General features: G+C 42.7%; 1 non-coding gene across 1 annotated transcript; it reads right to left on the bottom strand.

Annotated features, from left to right (window-relative positions):
- Positions 1-6,433: 6,433 nt before the first annotated feature.
- Positions 6,434-6,505, bottom strand: trnap-agg (transfer RNA proline (anticodon AGG)). The gene has a single exon. It is a non-coding gene; the product is annotated as a tRNA-Pro (tRNA).
- Between the last annotated feature and the right edge of the window lie 879 nt (positions 6,506-7,384).

Genomic DNA, 7,384 nt, shown 5'->3' with positions numbered 1-7,384 from the left:
CCCTGCATATAGACTGTTTCATCTGAAGCATGTGCGCTGTCTCAGTTACGTGTCTGGTCGGGACTTTATGTCACAGAGTGACTTTTTAGGGCAGAACTAAAATGACGGAGATTGGTTCCGCCCGGACCGAAATCTCCGAACACCAGTTACTTCCGGGGGAAGAAATCAGGGCTTCATTGAATACAGGTGCATAGATGGGCATGGCGATTGTGGATTGGACAGTGAGAAGAGAAGAAGGAGTATAAAGAGAGCCTCAGAAGTTTCAGACGGTGCAGTTTATTCTAGCCGATCCGGTAAGAGTGTTTGAGCGTTTGGACGACTACAGCGGCAAGAAGGCGGAAGATATTTGTTTTGACTGGGCGAAGAAGGATTTAGGAGCACAGTGACTGGGCTGAGTATGATATATTGAACGATTATCTGTGAAACAATCCAAGCAAACGTGTTCCAAACTTTGAGTGATTGCAAACAGGAGTACTCACCGGAAGTGCTACCGAAGGAGGCCATCCAGCGACGGATACTCGACGGTGGGGAGATTTCCCGGCAGCTGGAAAGGAGACGAGACAAAGGACTAGTGTTACCGCTGTGTGTGAGTACCATTAAAGCATTGTGCAGTCAACATAAAATACCATATGCCAAAAGCTAAAGCCAGCATACCGTGTTGTACGCCCGCCTGAAGTTAAAGCAAAGCCCCAGTCACTGATCCTGTACTTACCGCATGCTAAAAGCTCAAGACAGCAGACTGTGTTGTAAGTCCGCCTGAAGTCCCAGCAAAGTTCCAGTTACTTACCTTATACTTGCCTTGTGCCAGGAGCTAAAGTCAGCATACTGTGGCGTGCCCATCTGTACGACTCAAGCACCCTCAATCCGCCCATTGTGTGTCTAAGGCTAAAGCCCTCTCCTTGTGTCACACATCCGCTTACAAGCTACTGGAACTCTGTTGCCTGTCTCTGACATCTATTTCGTCATATACTTACCTGTTGTTCCATCGTAGATCTTGCAGTCTCCTTCCAGAAGCACCGACTTGCATCTCTGTCCAAGGCTCGGCGAAACACTTCTGACAGCGATACCCCATCTACCCACCTGGACGGGCGGAGTTAGGCCTGGTAGCGGAGATACTGCCCATTGGAATTCAGGTATCCCTTGGATGATCCAAATCTTAAAATACTCACCCTCTGTCTCCCTTGCGCCCAGGAAAGGAGAAGGGCCCCGGATCGGTCCCCTGCGAATGAGAACACAAAGGACCCTTGTGAATAAGCTGATTGTCGTCGCATAGTCAAGATACAAGAAGGGAAGGACCCACCTAAGAATTGCCTGCGACGGAGTCCGAGAGAGACTCGAGACTGTGCCCTCCCAGCTGGAGAGTTGGATTTTAGCTTCCCCTTTCCCCTTTTCCTACCCCATTTTAAGTAATTTAATGAAGTTTGTTTTAATTATACTTACGCTCTCTGTGTGTCTGGTCATTGGGGTGTTTTTGGGACCTCCTCGAGGTGGAAACTAGGAAGGGGCATGACTCACGACATCTGTGGTCCGCTCTGTGACATTTACTTCCGGTTTCTGTTTGTTTAATGGTCTGACTAGTGGCTAAAATGAACTCTGAAACAAATACCTTGTCGAAAAAAACAAATGTTTTGGTTTCCTAAAGACAGGGGAGACGTCAATCATGGATCATCACTATGTGAAGGGAGGTTTGGCAGCCGGTTTTGGCCAAGAATACATATTGCCATATGGATTGTAAAATTAGAAATGTATTTGCTTGCGCTTGAAGCACATATTTAAATGTTAATATATGAGGGTTAAAACTAAATATATTTTCAAATTCAAAAATATATTTAATGTAGCTTTACTTTTTACAAAATGTATTTAGTGTATTAGCATATACAGAGAAATATACTTTTTTATATGGGTGTAACATCCATATCGCCGCGCCACCAGAGGGAGCCCTCTTCGGAGTACTGACATGGCGCCGCCCTGTGCTTCTCTGATCATTTCCTGTCTTGCCTTAAGCCTCAAGCTAGCCTAGGGGTGCGTTCCACTCCTGTTTTAGACACGCACTCGCGAGCTTCCCTAAACACTTCCCCTCGGGGGAATCCCTGTTGCCATTTTGAAGTGCGTTCCACTTTGTCAAGTGGACGAGGGAAGTTTATATGGACAGACCGGTCAAAATCGAGGGAGCAAGTCTAATTCATATGTACACTTCAGGCAGCTCCATATCCCACAATGCATCACGATTGTGACGTCACTTCAGCAACTCGCTTTGCACATGGAGGGGGCAGTCTCCACTTTCCATGTGATCAAGGGCTTAGGGCGATCCATTTGAACCTACTTCAAGTGTTTCAGCATTAGTGGGCACACGTACAACGTAAGCAATGACGTACATCCGAGTGAATGTGGGAAGTTAGGGAGGGAAGGTCATAAAAAAACAAACTGAAACGCAGGGTGAGTCTAGCGTGAAGTAATGCCAGCTTACCCCTGCATACCAGCTTACCCCTGCATGCCATGCCCCCAAGAGTAAAGTGTACCCTCTGTCCCAACCTGAAATCCGTGCTATGGAGGACTATATTTCTGAAGCTTTACAAAATTGATTTTTCCGATCATCTACCTCTCCTGCTGCAGGCGGTTTCTTTTTCGTAGAAAAGAAAGATGGAGGCCTGAGACCCTGCATTGATTATAGAGGTTTGAACAATATCACTGTGAAATTACCTTATCCTTTACCTCTTCTCCCTTCTGCCCCAGAACGGCTCCGAGAAGCAAAAATCTACACCAAGCTTGACTTACGCTGTGCCTATAACCTCAATCGAATCCGTGAAGGCGACAAATGGAAAACAGCATTCCACACCACTAGAGGGCACTATGAGTACCTTGTGATGCCGTATGGGCTATCTAACTCTCCCGCAGTATTCCAGTCCTTCATTAATGAAGTCTTCAGAGACCTCCTGAATCAGTACGTAATTGCATACATTGACGATATTCTCATTTACTCCAACAGTATAGAGGACCATGTCAGCCATGTAAAAGAAGTCCTGTCTCGTCTTCTACAGAACCAGTTGTACATCAAAGAGGAAAAGGGTGAGTTCCATGTTACTAAAACTGACTTTCTTGGCTCACAGGGAGTCGAAATGGACGAAAGTCAAGGCAGTCACTGAATGGCCCACACCCCGTACAGTCAAGGATCTACAAAGATTCCTAGGAGTTGCAAACTTCTACAGAAAATTAATACATAACTACAGCATGATAGCAGCACCTCTGACATCACTTTTGAAAGGCAAACCTAAGAAGCTATCCTGGAACCCCCAAGCAGAACAAGCATTCCAAAAGTTAAAAGTCCTCAGCCCCTATTCTGTTTTACCTCAGCCCCTATTCTGAAACACCCTGATCCAGAAAAGCAGTTCATAGTAGAAGTCGACGCATCTGACACAGGAATTGGGGCTGTTCTCGTCCAGCGTCACGAACCATCAAACAAGGTATACCCATGTACTTACTTCTCCAGAAAACTCACGTCGGCAGAACGCAACTATGATGTCGGAAACAAAGAACTCCTATCAATTAAGGCAGCCCTGGAAGAATGGAGACACTGGCTTGAGGGAGCTAAGCATCATTTCCTGATCCTAACTGATCATAAGAATTTGGAGTACGTAAAAGGAGCTAAACTACTCAACGCACGTCAAGCAAGATAGTCATTATTCTTTTTTTTTTACTTTTATTTTATTTCCTATTATCAAGTGCAAGATAGTCATTATTTTTTACCAGATTCAACTTCTCTATCACTTACAGACCCGGAAACAAGACTGGCAAGGCAGATGCACTATCCCGCTACCATGACCCTACACCCTCTGACCGCACCCCTGCACCCATAGTACCACCAGCCCACATCATCGCTCCTATTTCCTGGGATATCATGCAAGAAATCCAACTAGAACATCAACAAGACCCCATACCACCCGAATATGGGGTCTTGTTGATGTTCTAGTTGGATTTCTTGCATGATATCCGACGGGGATCGGCTCCAGTTTCTGGTTGATTGGGAGGGCAATGACCCTGAGGAAAGGTCCTGGGTAGCCTCAGACGACATTCTGGACCCCAACCTCATCTAGGAGTTTCACTGAGCCAGACCCGACCGACCTGCACCACATCCTCGAGGAAGACCCCGTAGAGTGCCAGGAGGCGCTCCAAGGGGGGATTCTGTAACATCAATACCGCCGCGCCACCAGAGGGAGCCCTCTCCGGAGTACTGACATGGCGCCGCCCTGTGCTTCTCTGATAATTTCCTGTCTTGCCTTACTTAAGCCTCAAGCTAGCCTAGGTCTAGCACGAAGTATTGCCAGCTTACCCCTGCATACCGAGCGTTATTCTAAGTGTTATTCTGACTCCCTGTTTATGACCATCTGCCTGTTTACTTGTTTTCTGCATTTGGATTATCCCTTGATATTGTTTGCCTGGATTGGACTGTCTATTGTTATTGACTTATCTGCCTGTCTCAGTTTACCCTGTCGTCTAATGTCTTGGATTTGTTTGCCAGATTGGTTTGTTTTAATAAACATCCGCAAAATGGACCCCGTTGTGTCTGCGTCTGCCTTACAATGGGTCATTTGTGTCGCCTTGCCTGGATAAAATAAGCGTCTGCTAAATAAATAATAGTAAATGTAAAATAAATGTACAGTCTTGTTCAAAATACTAGCAGTACAATGTGACTAACCAGAATAATCAAGGTTTTTAGTATATTTTTTTATTGCTACGTGGCAAACAAGTTACCAGTAGGTTCAGTAGATTCTCAGAAAACAAACAAGACCCAGCATTCATGATATGCACGCTCTTAAGGCTGTGCAATTGGGCAATTAGTTGAATTAGTTGAAAGGGGTGTGTTCAAAAAAATAGCAGTGTGGCATTCAATCACTGAGGTTATCAATTTTGTGAAGAAACAGGTGTGAATCAGGTGGCCCCTATTTAAGGATGAAGCCAACACTTGTTGAACATGCATTTGAAAGCTGAGGAAAATGGGTCGTTCAAGACATTGTTCAGAAGAACAGCGTACTTTGATTAAAAAGTTGATTGGAGAGGGGAAAAAGTATAAAGAGGTCCAAAAAATGATAGGCTGTTCAGCTAAAATGATCTCCAATGCCTTAAAATGGAGAGCAAAACCAGAGAGATGTGGAAGAAAACGGAAGACAACCATCAAAATGGATAGAAGAATAACCAGAATGGCAAAGGTTCAGCCAATTATCACCTCCAGGATGATCAAAGACAGTCTGGAGTTACCTGTAAGTACTGTGACAGTTAGAAGACGTCTGTGTGAAGCTAATCTATTTTCAAGAATCCCCCGCAAAGTCCCTCTGTTAAAAAAAAGGCATGTGCAGAAGAGGTTACAATTTGCCAAAGAACACATCAACTGGCCTAAAGAGAAATGGAGGAACATTTTGTGGACTGATGAGAGTAAAATTTTTCTTTTTGGGTCCAAGGGCCACAGGCAGTTTGTGAGACGACCCCCAAACTCTGAATTCAAGCCACAGTACACAGTGAAGACAGTGAAGCATGGAGGTGCAAGCATCATGATATGGGCATGTTTCTCCTACTATGGTGTTGAGCCTATTTATCGCATACCAGGGATCATGGATCAGTTTGCATATGTTAAAATACTTGAAGAGGTCATGTTGCCCTATGCTGAAGAGGACATGCCCTTGAAATGGCTGTTTCAACAAGACAATGACCCAAAACACACTAGTAAACGGGCAAAGTCTTGGTTCCAAACCAACAAAATTAATGTTATGGAGTGGCCAGCCCAATCTCCAGACCTTAATCCAATTGAGAACTTGTGGGGTGATATCAAAAATGCTGTTTCTGAAGCAAAACCAAGAAATGTGAATGAATTGTGGAATGTTGTTAAAGAATCATGGAGTAGAATAACAGCTGAGAGGTGCCACAAGTTGGTTGACTCCATGCCACACAGATGTCAAGCAGTTTTAAAAAACGGTGGTCATACAACTAAATATTAGTTTAGTGATTCACAGGATTGCTAAATCCCAGAAAAAAAAATGTTTGTACAAAATAGTTTTGAGTTTGTACAGTCAAAGGTAGACACTGCTATTTTTTTGAACACACCCCTTTCAACTAGTTGCCCAATTGCACGGCCTTAAGAGCATGCATATCATGAATGCTGGATCTTGTTTGTTTTCTGGGAATCTGCTGAGCCTACTGGTGGCTTGTTTGCCACGTAGCAATAGGGAATGTGCTAAGGACCTTGATTGTTCTGGTTGGTCACATTGTGCTGCTGTTATTTTGAACAAGACTGTATGTAATTAACTGATGGACCATTACACAGTTTCTATTATGTTTTTAGATAGTTACGAATCCGTTTGAATTGATCAATTATTCAGAATTAACTGGTAACTGCTGGTTTACTTAACCCAGATCTTTTTTAATATGCTTGCTAATGGTTAAAGGGCTCGTCCGGGATTTGAACCCGGGACCTCTCGCACCCTAAGCGAGAATCATACCCCTAGACCAACGAGCCACAAGTACAAATGCTGATTTTAATAGGCCTAGTACAATATTTGCTTTTATTAATCTTGTAACATTACTTGTTGGTTATTATTGTTGTTATTAATTCTTATTATTATTATTAATGAATCTTGACAAAATATACCAACTTCAATAACTTAGTTGAACCCATCAAATCACAAAACAAACAGTTTAGATCTGAGGTACTAGTTAATTATGTCCTATTTAAACAAGTACACTGGGTTCTTTATTTATTAGACTGTTCTCGTTAGCTTAGTGCACCACGACTTGACTTAGGAAGTTCACTAAAACTTACCCACACTCATATCCAGATAAATGCCAATGCCAATTGCATACACTAGATGGAAGCAAAATCTCACTCATTGCTGGACATTATAGTGTTTTTATGACGTCAATCTGTTTCAAGTGTGTTTTAGCTTCTAGTCCTGTTATACATAAATGTAAGTATGAAGAACATAGTCTTTGTTATTAATTTTAAAGACAGAACATTAACAAAAACAATAATTTTATATTATACTATTTAATTTTATATAATAATTTTATTTAATGTAAATATTTAAAATGTAATTCTCTGTATTTTTAAGCCTTACTTTGTTGGTTAAAAATGTGTTGTTTTTATTATAGACCACATGAACAGAATAGTCATGGGTTCCCATACTTTCATTTTCTCTTTTAAATTTAAAGCAACACTAAAGAGTTTTTGCTCTTTGCTCCCCCTGCAGGTTAGAAGCGTAATTGTTCATTACCATTGTCGTAAATACTGCAGCATAGCTGGCTCTGATTGGATTGTAGGTCTGCCGTAAAGCAAGTTTTTGTAGTTTTCACTCAAACTACAGAACCACGACCCGACGGTTGGAAACTTCTTTAGTGC

This window comes from Misgurnus anguillicaudatus, chromosome 20 (genome assembly GCF_027580225.2).
Source record: "Misgurnus anguillicaudatus chromosome 20, ASM2758022v2, whole genome shotgun sequence".
Lineage (NCBI taxonomy): Eukaryota > Metazoa > Chordata > Actinopteri > Cypriniformes > Cobitidae > Misgurnus > Misgurnus anguillicaudatus.
Note: the sequence above shows the minus strand (reverse complement) of the source record. Positions and strands in the feature narration are given on the sequence as shown.